Below are 16,043 nucleotides of genomic sequence, written 5' to 3'. Positions count from 1 at the left end.
GGGCCTCAACCAGATCTGGGGCCTCTGGTCCTCAACTGGGCCTCACCTGGACCTAGTGAATATGCTCCATCTGTGCCTCATTTGGACCTGGTGACTCTGGTCCCTACGTGGGCAACATCGGGACATGGTTCCACATAATGGTCTGCAGGTTGGCCTCTTCTTGACCTGGTAACTCTGGTCCCTACCTGGGCATCATCGGGACACGGTTCCTCTGCATGGCCTGCAGGTTGGCCTCACCTGGACCTCGTACCTCTGGTCCCTACCTGGGCATCATCGGGACACGGTTCCTCTGCATGGCCTGCAGATAGGCCTCACCTGGACCTGGAGAGTGGGCTTGCCATCTGGGCCTCACCCATACCTGGTGACACAGGTCTCACGTGGGCCTCAGTTGGACCTGGTGAATCTGGTCCTTACCTGGTCCTCACTCGGAACAGGTAACCCTTGTCACCACCTGGGAATCACCTGGACCTGGTGACTCTGGTCCCCATCTGGATGTCACCTGGACCAGGTGATTGTGGTACCCCACTAGGGCTCAACCAGATCTGGTGTCTCTGGTCCTCAACTGGGACTCGGCTGGACTTAGTGAATATGCTCCATCTTGGCCTCATTTGGACCTGGTTACTCTGGTCCCTACCTGGGCATCATGGGGACCTGGTTCCACTGCATGGCCTGCAGGTTGTCCTCACCTGGACCTGGTAACTCTGGTCCCTACCTTGGCATTATCGGGACCCGGTTACTTTGCATGGCCTGCAGGTAGGCCTCACCTGGACCTGGTGAGTGGGGTTGCCACTTGGGCCTCACGCATACCTGGTGACACAGGCCCCTACGTGGGCCTGACTTGGACCTGGTGTATCTGGTAATTCTGGTCACCACCTGGGAATCACCTGGACCTGGTGAATCTGGTAACTCTGGTCACCACCTGGGAATCACTTGGACCTGGTGAATCTGTGTCCCAATCTGGGCCTCACCCAGTCCTCGTGACTTTTTTCCCCACCTGGACCTGATTGCTGTGGACTCCTTCTTAGCCTCACCTGGAACTGTTGACTCTGATCCTAACTGGGCCTCACCCAGATCTGTTGACTCTGGTCCTCACCTGTGGACCATTATGACCTGGATACTCTGTTCCACACCTGAGACTCACCTGGACATGATGACTCTGGATCCCCTCTGGGCCTCTCCCTGACATGGTGACTCTGGTCCCCATCTGGAAGGCACCTAGTCCAGGTGAATCTGGTACCACTCTATGCCTCAACTAGACCTGGTGACTCTGGTCCTCTACTGGGCCTCAACGGGACGTAGTGAATATGCTCCCCACCTTCGCCTCATCTGGACCTGGTGACTATGGCTCCACCTGGGCCTCACCTGTAACTGGTGACTCGGATCCTAAGCATGGCCTCACCTGACCTGGTGTCTGTGTTTCCCATCGGGACCTCATGTCTCTGGTCCTCATGTCTCTGGTCCTCATGTCTCTGGTCCCACCTGGGCCTCACCAGGACCTGGTGTCTCTTGTACCCACCTGGGTAGCATCAGGATATGGTTACACTCTTCACTAAAAGTGACCCAGCCGGACCTATTAACTCTGGTCTTCACCTGGGCCACACCTGGACATGGTGGCACTGGTTCCCTCTTGGGTCTCACGTGGACATGTGATTCAGATCCCTAGCTGATCCTCACCTGTAACTGGTGATTCTCGTTCCCACATGGACATCATGTGGATCTGGTGGCTGCAGTGTTTCTAGCTTCTCATGTACCTCGTGACTCTGGTCCCCACCAGGGCCTCACCGGTACCTGTTGTGTGTGGTTGCCACCTGCACCTCACCTGGACCTGGTGATTCTGGTCTGCACCTGAGACTACCCTGGATCTGGTGACTGTTGTCCCCACCTGGGCTTCACCTGGATTTTGGGCTCTCGTTCCCATCTGAGGCTCACCTGGCCCTGTTGACCATGGTCCTCAACTGGGCAAAATTGGGACCCGGTGACTGTGATCCACAACTGGACCTCACCTGGACCAGGTGACTCTGGTCCCCCTCTGGGTGTCACCGTGCCCTAGTGACTGTGAACCCCACTTTGGCCTGACTTGGACCTCCTGACCATGGTTGCCACCTGCGCCTGATCTCGATCTGTTGACTCTGGTTCTTTCAAGGGCCTCCCCTGGACGTGGTGATCCTGGTGCCCACATGGGCCTGACCTGGACCTGGGGAATCTTGTCACCACCGGGAACTCACCTGGACCTGCTTACGGTGTTCCACACCTGGGCCTCAAGTAGACCTGTTGACCATGGTCCCCAAGCCAGCCTCACATGGACATGTTGCCTCTGATCCCCACCGGGGCTTCACGTGTACCTGGTAACTCTGGTCCTCATCTGGGTCTCATCTGGACCTAGCGACTCTGGTCCCTACCTTGGCTTCACCTGGATCTGGTGACTCTTGTCCCCACCTGGACTTCACCTGGATCTTCTGACTCTGGTCCACACCTGGACCTGACCTGCATCTGGTGACTCTGGTCCTCAGTTTGGCCTCATCTGGATCTGACATCTCTCGTCCCCACTTTGACCTAACTCAGAACTGCTGAATCTTGCCCCACCTCGGCCGCACCCAGACTTGGTGACTCTTGTCCCCAGCTATGCCTCAATTCGACCTGATGAATCTGCTCCTCACGTGGGCCTCACATGGACCTGGGACTCAGCTGGATAGAGTGGCTCTGGTTCCCACAAGGGGCTCACCTGATATAGCTGACTGTGGTCTTATTCTATGCCTCACCTGGTCCTAGCGATTCTGTTCCCATCTGGGCCTGCATGGTCCTAGTGACTCTGGTCCTCACCCAGGAATCATTAGGACCTGGATACTCTATTCCACACCTGTGCCTCACATTGACCATGGACCTCTCGTCCCATTCTGGGACTCAAACTAAACTAGTTACTGGTTCCCCTTTGGGCCTCACCCTTACCTGGTAACTCTGGTCACCCTTTGGGCTTCACTTCACCAGATGAACCACACCTGGACCTGGTGACTGTGGTGTTCTTGTATACTCACATGTACCTGGTGACTCCAGTCCCCACTAGGGCCTCACCTGGATCTGGTGACTCTGGCCCGCCGGTTTGCCTCACCTAGACCTGGTGAGTGGGGTTGCCACCTAGGCCTCACACATAGCTGGTGACTCAGGTCCCCACGTGAGCCTCTTGGACCTGGTGAATCTGGTCGTTACCTGGTCCTTTCCGAGACCCGGGGACTCTATCCCCACCTGGGCCTCACCTGGACCTGGTGAATCTGGTCCCATCTGGGTCTCATCATGGTCTGGTGACTTTGTTCCCCACCTGGACCTGATTGCTGTGAACTCTTTCTTGGCCTCACCTGCAACTGGTGACTCTGATCCTATCTGCGCCTCACCCAGATCTGGTGACTCTGGTCCTCACCTGGGCATCATTGGTACCTGGTGACTCTCTTCCACACCTGAGCCTCACCTGGACCCGATGACTCTGGAACCACTCTGAGCCTCCCCCTGACCTGGTGACTCTCGTCCCCATCTGGGTATCACCTGGACCAGGTGATTCTGGTACCCTTCTAAGACTCAAGTAGATATGGTGAAACTGGTCCTCAACTGGGCCTCACCTGGACCTAGTGAATATGCTCCATCTGGGCCTTATATGGACCTGGTGACTCTGGTCCCTACCTGGGCATCATCGGGATATGGTTCCACTGCATCGCCTGCAGATTGGTCTCAACTGGACCTGGCAAATCTAGTCCCTACCTGAGCATTACCGGGACATGGTTCTTCTGCATGGCCTGCAGGTTGGCCTCACCTGGACCTGGTGAGTGGGGTTGCCACCTGGGCCTCCCCCATACCTTGTGACACAGGGCCCCACGTGGGCCTCCCTTTGACCTGGTGAATCTGGTCCTTACCTGGTCCTCACTCGGAACTAGTAAGTCTGGTCACAACATGGGAATCATCTGGACCTGGTGAATCTGGTCCCCATTGGGCCTCACTCAGTCCTGATGACTTTGTTCCCACCTGGACCTGATTGCTGTGGACTCCTTTTGGGCCTCACCTGGAACGGGTGACTCTGATCCTAACTGGGCCTCACCCAGATCTGGTGACTCTGGTCCTCACCTGTGGACCATTATGACCTGGATACTCTGTACCTCACCTGAGACTCACCTGGACATGATGCTGCTGGATCCCCTCTGGGCCTCAGCCTGACATGGTGACTCTGGTCCCCATCTGGATATCACCAGAATCGGGTGACTCTGTTCCCCCTCTGGGACTCACCCGGTGCTGGGACACTGGTCCTCACCTGGGCACAACTGGACCTGGTGAATCTACTCCTCACTTAGGTCTCGTCTGGACTTTGTGACTCTTTTCCCACCTGGCATCAATGGGACATGGTTACTCTGTTCCCACTGGGCCTCACCTGGACATGATAACTTTGCTCCACACTTTGGCCTCAACTGGTCCTGATGACTCTGATCCCCTAGGCCTCAAACTGAACCTGGTGACTGTGGTCCCCACCTGGGTCACACCTGGACCTGGTGGTCTCGTTCTTACATGAACCACGCCTGGACCTGGTGACTCTGGCGTTCTTGTAGACTCACTTTTACCTGGTGAATCTGGTCCCCACTAGGGACTCACGTGGATCTGGTGACTCTGGCCTGCAGGTTGGTCTCACCAGGACCTGGTGAGTGGGGTTGCCACCTGGGCCTCACCCATACCTGGTGACTCAAGTCCCTACGTGGGCCTCTTGGACCTGGTGGATCTTGTCCTTTCCCGGTCCTCTCCTAGACCCGGGGACTCTTGTCACCACCTGGGCCTCACCTGGACCTGGTGAATCTGGTCCCCATCTGGGCCTCACCCAGTCCTGGTGACTTAGTTCCCCACCTGGACCTGATTGCTGTGCCCTTTCTTGGCCTCACCCGGACTGGTGAGTCTGATCCTATCTGTGCGTCACCCAGACCGGGTGACTCTTGTCCTCACCTGGGATTCATTGGTACCTGGTGACTCTGTACCACACCTGAGCCTCACCTGGAAATGTTGACTCTGGAACCGCTCTGGGCCTCACCCTGACCTAGTGACTCTGGTCCCCATCTGGATGTCACATGGACAAGGTGATTCTGGTACCCCCTAGGACTCAAACAGATCTGGTGACTCTGGTCTTCAAAGGGGACTCACCTGGACCTAGTGAATATGCTCCATCTGGGCCTCATTTGGACCTGGTTACTCTGGTCCATACCTGGGCATCATCGGGATATGGTTCCACTGCATGCCTTGCAGGTTGGCCTCACCTGGACCTGGTAAGTCTGGTCTCTACCTGGGCATTATCTTGATATGTTTCCACTGCATGGCATGCAGGTTGGCCTCACCTGGACCTGGTAAATATTCTCCCTACCTGGGCATCATCGGGATATGGTTCCACTGCATGGCCTGCAGGTTGGCCTCACCTGGACCTGGTGAGTGTTATTGCCACCTGGGCCTCACCCATACCTGGTGACTCAGGTCCACGTGGGCCTCTTGGACCTAGTGAATCTGGTCCTTACCTGGTCCTTTCCCAGAACGGGGACTCTGGTCACCACCTGTGCCTTACCTGGACCTGGTGAATCTGTTACCCCTCTAGGCCTCAACAAGATCTGGTGACTCTGATCTTATCTGCGCGTCACCCAGACCTGGTGACTCTGGTCCTCACCTGAGCATCATTGGGACCTGGTGACTCTGTTCCACACCTGAGCCTCACCTGGACATGATGACTCTGGAACCTCTCTGGGACAACCCTGACCTGGTGACTGTGGTCCCCATCTGGATGTCACCTGGACCAGGTGATTCTGGTACCCTTCTAGGCCTCAACCAAATCTGGTGACTCTGGTCCTCAACTGGGCCTCACTTGGACCTAGTGAATATGCACCATCTGGGCCTCTTTTGGACCTGGTGAATCTGGTCCCTACCTGGGCATCATCGCGACATGGTTCCACTGCATGGCCTGCACGTTGGCCTCACTTGGACCTGGTAAGTCTGGTCCCTACATGGTCATCATCGGGACATGGTTCCTCTGCACGTCCTGCAGGTTGGCCTCACCTGGACCTGGTCAGTGGGGTTGCCACCTGGGCCTCACCTATGCCTGGTGACACAGGTCCCCACGTGGGCCTCACTTGGACCTGGTGAATCTTGTCCTTACCTGGTCCTCACCCGGAACTGGTAAGTCTGGTCACCACCTGGATATCACCTGGATCTTGTGTATCTGGTCCCCATCTAGGCCTCACCCAGTCCTGGTGACTTTGTTCCCCACCTGGACCTGATTTCTCTGGACTCATTCTTGGCCTCACCTGGAACTGGTGACTCAGGTCCCCACCTGGACATCTCCCGGACCTGGTGACTTTCTTTCAAACATGGACCTCACATGGATCTGGTAACTCTGGTACTCAGTTTGGCCTCACCTGGAACTGGCGTCTCTCGTCCCCACTTTGACCTAACTCAGAACTGCTGAATCTAGCCCAACTTAGGCAGCACCCAGACCTGGTGACTTTTGTCCCCAGCTATGCCTCAATTCGACCTAATGAATCTGGTCCTCACGGGAGCCTCAGCTGGACCTGGGACTCAGCTGTAGAGTGGCTCTGGTTCCCGCAAGGGGCTCAGCTGATACTGCTGACTGTGGTCTTATTGTATGCCTCACCCGGACCTAGTGATTCTGTTCCCCATCTGGGCCTGCATGGCCCCAGTGACTCTGGTCCTCACCCAGGCATCATTGGGTGATGGACCCAATGATCCTCACCCTGGATACGCTATTACACACCTGGACCTCACTTTGACCAGGGACCTCTGGTCCAATTCTGAGCCTCAAACTAAACAGGTTACTCTGGTTCCCCCTCTGGGGCTCACCCTTACCTGGTGACTCTGGTCACCCTTTGGGCTTCACTTCGGCCTGGTGAATCTGGTCCTTAGCTGGTCCGCGCCTGGATGTGGTGACTGGTCGCCACCTAGTCCTCACCTGGACTTGTTGAATCCTGTTGCCACCTGCGCCTCACCTGGACCTTGTGATTGTGGTCCCACCTGGACCTCACCTGGATCTCGTGGCTCTGGTTCCCATATGGGGCTCTCCTGGACCTGGTTCCTGTGGTCTCCATCTGACCTCACCTGGAACACAATGACGCTGATCCGTATTTGGGCCTCTCCTGGACCTGTTTACTCTCGTCCTTACCTGGGCATCATTGGGACCTGGATACTCTCTTATATACCTGGGCCTCACCTGGACCTGGTGACTGTGGTCCCACCTGGGCCTCACCCGGACGAGGTGACTGGTTCCCACAGAGACCTCACATGGACCTGGTGACTCAGGTCCTCATATGGGCATCATGGTACCTGGTTTCTCAGTTCCACATCGGGCCTCACCTGGAGCTAGTGATTCTCGTCCCCCTCTGGGCCTCATCCTGACGTGGTGACTCTGGTCCCCACCTGGGTATCATCAGAAACGGGTGACTCTGGTCCCCCTCTGAGACTCTCCGGAGCTGTGGACACTGGTCCTCAACTGGGCCTCAACAGGACCTGATGAATCTACTCTTCACATAGGCCTCGTCTGGAACTTGTGACTCTTTTCCCACCTGGCATCAATGGGACATGGTTACTCTGTTCCCCACCTGGGCCTCACCTGGACATGATAATTTTGCTCCACACTTTGGCCTCAACTGGTCCTGATGACTCTGGTCCCCCCACCTAGGCCTCAATCAGGACCTGGTGACTGTGGTCCCCACCTGGGCCTCACCTGGACCTGGTGACTCTCGTTCCCAAATGATTCACACCTGGACCTGGTGACTGTGGTGTTCTTGTAGACTCACATTTACCTGGTGAGTCCGGTACCCACAAGGGCCTCACCTGCATCTGGTGACTCTGGCCTGCAGGTTGGCCTCCCCTGGACCTGGTGAGTGGGGTTGCCACCTGGGCCTCACCCACACCTGGTGTTCAGGTCCTCACGTTGGTCTCTTGGACCTGGGGAATCTGGGCCTTACCTGGTCCTCTCCCAGACCCGGGGACTCTGGTCACCACCTGGGCCTCACCAGGAACTGGTGAATCTAGTCCCCATCTGGGCCTCCCCCAGTCCTGGTGACTTTGTTCCCACATGGACCTGATTGCTGTGGACGCTTTCTTGGACTCACCTAGAACTGGTGACTCTGATCCTATTGTGCATCTCCCAGATCTGGTGACTCTGGTCCTGACCTGGGCATCATTGATACCTGGTTAGTCTGTTCCACACCTGAGCCTCACCGGGACATGATGACTCTGGAACCTCTCTGGGACTCACTCTGACCTGGTGACTCTGGTCCCCATCTGGATATCACCTGGACCAGGTGATTCTGGTACACCTCTAGGGCTCAAGGTGATCTGGTGACTCTGGTCCTCAACTGGGCCTCACCTGGAACTAATGAATATACCCCATCTGGGCCTCATTTGGACCTGGTGACTCTAGTCCGTACTTGGGCATCATCGGGATATGGTATCACAGCATGGCCTGCAGGTTGGCCTCACCTGGACCTGGTGAGTGGGGTTTTCCTCAACTGGGCAAAATTGGGACCCGGTGACTGTGTTCCACAAGTGGCCTCACCTGGACCAAGTGACTCTGGTCCCCCTCTGGGTGTCACCATGTCCTAGTGACTGTGAACCCCACTTTGGCCTGACTTGGACCTGCTGACCCTGGTTGCCACCTGCGCCTGACCTCGAACTGTTGACTCTGGTTCTTTCAAGGGCCTCCCCTGGACCTGGTGATCCTGGTCCCCACCTGGGTCTCACCTGGACTTGGTGACTCTTGTCACCACCGGGGCCTCACCGGGACCTGCTTACTGTGTTCCACACCTGGGCCTCAAGTAGACCTGTTGACCATGGTCCCCAAGCCAGACTCACATGGACATGTTGCCTCTGATCCCCAACGGGGCCTCACGTGTACCTGGTAACTCTGGTCCTCACCTGGGCCTCATCTGGACCTAGTGACTCTGGTTCCCACCTGGACTTCACCTGGATCTGGTGACTCTGGTCCACCCCAGGACCTCTCCTGGACCTGGTGACTCCTTTCCAACATGGACCTCATGTGGATCTGGTGACTCTGGTCCTCAGTTTGGCCTCACCTGGACCTGGCGTCTCTCGTCCCCACTTTGACCTATCTCAGAACTGCTGAATCTTTCCCCCATTAGGCCGCACCCATACCTGGTGACTCGTGTCCCCAGCTATGCCTCAATTCGACCTGATGAATCTGGTCCTCACGTGGGCCTCACATGGACCTGCTACTCAGCTGGATAGAGTGGCTCTGGTTCCACATTGGGTTCACCTGATACTGGTGACTGTGGTCTTATTCTATGCCTCACCAGGACCTAGTGATTCTGTACCCCATATGGGCCTGCATGGTCCTAGTGACTCTGGTCCTCACCCAGGCATCACTGGGACCTGGATACTCTATTCCACATCTGGGACTCACTCTGACCAGGGACCTCTGGTCCCATTCTGGGCCTCAAACTAAACTGGTTACTCTGGTTTCCCCTCTGGGCCTCACCCTTACCTGGTGACTCTGGTCACCCCTTGGGCTTCACTTGGGCCTGGTGAATCTGGTCCTTAGCTGGTCCGCACCTGGATGTGGTGACTGTTCGCCACCTGGTCCTCACCTGGACTTGGTGAATCCTGTTGCCACCTGCGCCTCACCAGGACCTTGTGACTGTGGTCCCACCTGGACCTCACCTGGATATGGTGGGTCTGGTTCCCATATGGGGGTCTCCTGGACCTGGTTCCTGTGGTCTCCATCTGCCTCAGCTGAAACACAATGACTCTGATCCATATTTGAACCTCTACTGGACCTGTTGACTCTGGTCCTTACCTGGGCATCTTTGGGAGCTGGATACTCTTATATAACTGGACCTCACCGGGACCTGGTGACTGTGGTCCCACCTGGCCCTCACTGGGACGAGGCGACTCGTTCCCACAGGTACCTCACCTGGACCTGGTGACTCAAGTCCTCATATGGGCATCATGGGACCTGGTTTCTCAGTTCCACATCGGGGCCTCACCTGGACCTAGTGATTCTCGTCCCCCTCTGGACCTCACCCTGACGTGGTGACTCTGGTCCCCACCTGGATATCACCAGAACCGTGTGAGTCTGTTCCCCCTCAGGGACTCACCCAGAGCTTGGGATATTGGTCTTCAACTGGGCCTCAACAGGACCTGGTGAATCTACTCCTCACTTAGGCCTCGTCTAGACCTTGTGACTCTTTTCCCACCAGGCATCAATGGGACATGGTTACTCTGTTCCCCACCTGGGCCTCACCTCCACATGATAACTTTGCTCCACACTTTGGCCTCAACTGGTCCTGATGACTTTGTTCCCCACACCTATGCCTCAGTCTGGACCTGGTGACTGTGGTGCCCACCCGGGTCTCACCTGTACCTCGTGATTCTCGTTCCCTCATGAACCTCACCTGGACCTGGTGACTGTGGTGTTCTTGTAGACTCACATTTACCTGGTGACACTGGTCCCCACTAGGGCCTCACCTGGATCTGGTGACTCTGGCCTGCCGGTTGGCCTCACCTTGACCTGGTGAGTGGGGTTGCTTCCTGGGCCTCACACATAGCTGGTGACTCAATTCCCCTCGTGGGCCTCTTGGACCTGGTGAATCTGGTCCTTACCTGGTCCTGTCCCAGACCCGGGGACTCTGGTCACCACGTGGGCCTCACCTGGACCTGGTGAATCTGGTCCCCATCTGGGCCTCACCCAGTCCTGGTGACTTTGTTCCCCACGTGGCCCTCATTGCTGTGGACTCTTTCTTGGCCTCACCTGGAACTGGTGACTCTGATCCTATCTGCGCGTCACCCAGATCTGGTGACTCTGGGCCTCACCTGAGCATCATTGGTACCTGGTGACTCTGTTCCACGCCTGAGCCAAACCTGGACATGATGACTCTGGAACCACTCTGGGCCTCTCCCTGAACTGATGCCTCTGGTCCCCATCTGGATGTCACCTGGACGAGGTGATTCTGGTACCCCTCTAAGCCTCAACCAGATCTGGTGACAGTGGTCCTCAACTGGGCCTCACTGGACCTAGTGAATATTCTCCATCTGGGTCTCATTTGGACCTGGAGACTCTGGTCCCTACCTGGGCATCATCGGGACATGGTTCCACTGCATGGCCTGCATATTGGCCTCACTTGGACCTGGTAACTCTGTTCCCTACCTGGGCATTATCGGGACATGGTTCCTCTGCATGGACTGCAGGTTGGCCTCACCTGGACCTGGGGAGTGGGGTTGCCACCTGAGCCTCACCCATGCTTGGTGACACAGGTACCCACGTGGGCTCACTTGGACCTGGTGAATCTGGTCCTTACCTGGTCGTCACCCGGAACTGGTAACTCTGGTCACCACCTGGGTATCACCTGGACCTGGTGAATCTGGTCCCCATCTGGGCCTCACCCAGTCCTCGTGACTTTGTTCCCCACCTGGACCTGATTGCTGTGGACTCCTTCTTGGCCTCACCTGGAACTGGTGACTCTGATCCTAACTGGGGCTCACCCAGATCTGGTGACTCTGGTCCTCACCTGTGGACCATTATGATCTGGATCTCTGTTCAACACCTGAGCCTCACCTGGACATGATGACTCTGGGTCCCCTCTGGGCCTCACCCTGACATGGTGACTCTGCTCCCCATCTGGATGTCACCTAGACCAGGTGAATCTGGTTCCCCTCTAGGACTCAACTAGACCTGGGGATTCTGGTCCTCAAGTGCGCCTCACCGAGACCTAGAGAATATGCTTCCCACCTGCTACTCATCTGGACTTGGTGACTCTGGTTCTACCTGCGCATCATCGGGACATGGTTACTGTATTACCCACTGGGACTGACCTGATCCTGGTAACTCTGGTCCTGACTTTGGCCTCTTCTGTACCAGGTGACTCTGGCTCCACCTGGGCCTCACCTGTACCTGGTAACTCTGATCCTAAGCATGGGCTCACCTGACCTGGTGACTGTGGTTCCCATCGGGACCTCATTTGGACCTCATGTCTCCGGTTACACCTGGGCCTCATCAGGAACTGGTGTCTCTGGTACCCACCTGGGTAGCATCAGGATATGGTTACACTGTTCACTAACACTCATCCAGGCGGACCTAATAACTCTGGTCTTCACCTGGGGCACACGAGGACATGGTGACACTGCTTACCACCTGGGTCTCATCTGGACATGGTGAGTCGGATCCCCACCTGGTCCTCAACTGTAACTGGTGATCCTCGTTCCCATATGGACATCATGTGGACCTGGTGGCTGCAGTGTTTCTAGCTTCTCATGTACCTCGTGACTCTGGTCCCCACCAGGGCCTCACCGGGACCTGGTGAGTGTGGTTGCCACCTGCACCTCACCTGGACCTGGTGATTCGGGTGTGCACCTGAGACTACACTGGATCTGGTGACTGTAGTCCCCACCTGGGCTTCACCTGGATTTGGGGACTCCGGTCCCCATCTAAGCCTCACCTGGCCCTGTTGACTATGGTCCTCAACTGGGCAAAATTAGGACCCGGTGACTGTGTTCCACAACTGGACCTCACCTGGACCAGGTGACTCTGGTCCCACTCTGGGTCTCACCGTGCCCTAGTGACTGTGAACCCCACTTTGGCCTGACTTGGACCTGTTGACCCTGGTTGCCACCTGCGCCTGACTTCGAACTGTTTACTCTGGTTCTTTCAAGAGCGTCCCCTGGACATGGTGATCCTGGTGCCCACATGGGCCTCACCTGGACCTGGTGACTCTTGTCACCACCGGGAACTCACCTGGATCTGCTTACTGTGTTCCGCACCTGGGCCTCAAGTAGACCTGTTGTCCATGGTCCCCAAGCCGGCCTCACATGGACTTTTTGCCTCTGATCCCCACCGGGGCTTCACGTGTACCTGGCAACTCTGGTCCTCACCTTCGCCTCATCTGGACCTAGTGACTCTGATCCCCACCTGGGCTTCACCTGGATCTGATGACTCTGGTCCCCACCTGGACTTCACCTGGATCTGGTGACTCTGGTCAACACCTGGACCTGACCTGCATCTGGTGACTCTGGTCCTCAGTTTGGCGTCACCTGGACCTGGCGTCTCTCGTCCCCACTCTGACCTACCTCAGCACTGCTGAATCTTGCCCCACCTAGGCCGCACCCAGACCTGGTTCCTCTTGTCCCCAGCTATGCCTCCATTCGACCTGATGAATCTGGTCCTCACGTGGGCCTCACATGGACCTGCTACTCAGCTGGATAGAGTGGCTCTTGTTCCCACAAAGAGCTCACCTGATTCTGGTGACTGTGGTTTTATTCTATGCCTCACCAAGACCTAGTAATTCTGTTCCCCATCTGGGCCTGCATGGCCCTAGTGACTCTGGTCCTCACCCAGGCATCGTTTTGACCGGGATACTCTATTCCACACCTGGGCTTCACTCTGACCAGGGACCTATGGTCCCATTCTGGGCCTCAAACTAAACTGGTTACTCTGGTTCCCCCTCTGGGCCTCACACTAACCTGGTGACTCTGGTCACCCCTTTGGCTTCACTTGGGCCTGGTGAATCTGGTCCTTAGCTGGTTCTCACCTGGATCTGGTGACTGGTCTCCACCTGGGCCTCACCTGGACTTGGTGAATCCTCTTGCCATCTGCGCCTCACCTGGACCTTGTGACTGTGGTCCCACATGGAACTCACCTGGATCTGGTGGCTCTAGTTCCCATATGGGGCTCTCCTGTACCTGGTTCCTGTGGTCTCCATCTGTGCTCACCTGGAACACAATGACTCTGATCCATATTTGGTCCTCTCCTGGACCTGTTGACTCTGGTCCTTACATGGGCATCATTGGGACCTCGATAGTCTCTTATATACCTCGACCTCACCTGGACCTGGTGACTCAGGTCCTCATATGGGCATCATGGTAACTGGTTCTCAGTTTCACATCGGGGCCTCACCTGGACCTAGTGATTCTCGTCCCACTCTGGGCCTCACCCTGACGTGGTGACTCTGCTCCCCACCTGGATATCACCAGAACTGGGTGACTCTGGTCCCCCTCTGGGACTCACCCGTAGCTGGGGACACTGCTCCTCAACTGGGCCTCAACAGGACCTGGTGAATCTACTCCTCACTTAGACCTCGTCTGACCTTGTGACTCTTTTCCCACCTGGCATCAATGGGACATGGTTACTCTTTTCCCCACCTGGGCCTCACCTGGTCATGATAACTTTGCTCCACACTTTGGCATCAACTTGTCCTGATGACTCTGGTCCCCCCACCTAGGCCTCAATCTGGATCTGGTGACTGTGGTCCCCACCTGGGTCTCCCCTGGACCTGGTGACTCTCGTTCCCACATGAACCACACCAGGACCTGGTGACTGTGGTGTTCTTGTAGACTCACATTTACCTGGTGACTCTGGTCCCCACTAGGGCCTCATCTGGATCTGGTGACTCTGGCCTGTAGGTTGTCCTCACCTGGACCTGGTGAGTGGGGTTGCCACCTGCGCCTCACCCATACCTGGTGACTCAGGTCCCCACTTGGGCCTCTTGGACCTGGTGAATCTGGTAATTCTGGTCTCCACCTGGGAATCCCCTGGACCTGGAGAATCTGGTCGCCATCTGTGCCTCACACAGTCCTGGTGACTTTGCTCCCCACCTGGACCTGATTGCTGTGGACTCCTTTTGGGCCTCACCTGGAACTGGTGAGTCTGATCCTAACTGGGCCTCACCAAGATCTGGTGACTCTGCTCCTCACCTGTGGACCACTATGACCTGGATACACTGTTCCACACCTGAGTCTCACCTGGACATGATGACTCTGGATCCTCTCTGTGCCTCACTCTGACATGGTGACTCTGGTCCCCATCTGGATGTCACCTAGACCAGGTGAATCTGGGACCCCTGTCGACCTCAACCAGACCTGGTGACTCTGGTCCTCAACTCGGCCTCACCTGGACCTAGTGAATATGCTCCCCACCTGCGCCTCATCTGGACGTGGTGACTCGGGTTCTACCTGGGCATCATCGGGGCATGGTTACTCTATTCCCCAATGGGACTGACCTGTTCCTAGTAACTCTGGTCCTGTCTTTGACCTCTTCTGTACCAGGTCACTCTGGCTCCACCTGGGCCTCACCTGTAACTGGTAACTCTGATCCTAAGCATGGCCTCACCTGACCTGGTGACTGTGGTTCCCATCGGGATTTTACCTGGACATCATGTCTCTGGTCCCACATGGGCCTCACCAGGACCTGGTGTCTCCGGTACGCACCTGGGTAGCATCAGGATATGGTTACACTCTTCACTAACAGTGACCCAGCCGGACCTATTAACTCTGGTCTTCACCTGGGCCACACCTGGACATGGTGACACTGGATCCCACCTGGGTCTCAACTTGACATGGTGAGTCGGATCCCCACCTGGTCCTCACGTGTAACTGCTGATTCTCCGGCCCATATGGACATCATGTGGACCTGGTGGCTGCAGTGTTTCTAGCTTCTCATGTACCTTGTGACTCTGGTCCCCGCCAGGGCCTCATTGGGTCCTGGGGAATGTGGTTGCCACCTGCACCTCACTTGGACCTGGTGATTATGGTCTGCACCTGAGACTCCCCTGATCTACTGACTGTGGTCCCCACCTGGGCTCCACCTGGATATTTGGACTCCGGTCCTCATCTGGGCCTCACCGGCCCTGTTGACCATGGTCCTCAACTGGGCAAAATTGGGACCCGGTGACTGTGTTCCAAAACTGGACGTCACCTGGACCAGGTGACTCTGGTCCCCCTCTGGGTCTCACCGTGCCTAGTGACTGTGAACCCCACTTTGGCCTGACTTGGACCTGCTGACCTGGTTGCCACCTGCGTCTAACCTCCAACTGTTGACTCTGGTCCTTTCAAGGTCCTCCCCTGTACCTGGTGATCCTGGTCCCGACCTGGGCCTCACCTGGACGTGGTGACTCTTGTCACCACCGGGGACTCACCTGGACCTGGTTACTGTGTTCCACACCTGGGCCTCAAGTAGACCTGTTGACCATGGTCCCCAAGCCGGCCTCACATGGACCTGTTGCCTCTGATCCCCA

This window comes from Canis aureus, chromosome 31 (genome assembly GCF_053574225.1).
Source record: "Canis aureus isolate CA01 chromosome 31, VMU_Caureus_v.1.0, whole genome shotgun sequence".
NCBI lineage: Eukaryota > Metazoa > Chordata > Mammalia > Carnivora > Canidae > Canis > Canis aureus.
The sequence above is the reverse complement of the archived record's forward strand: the minus strand, read 5'-3'. Positions refer to the sequence as shown.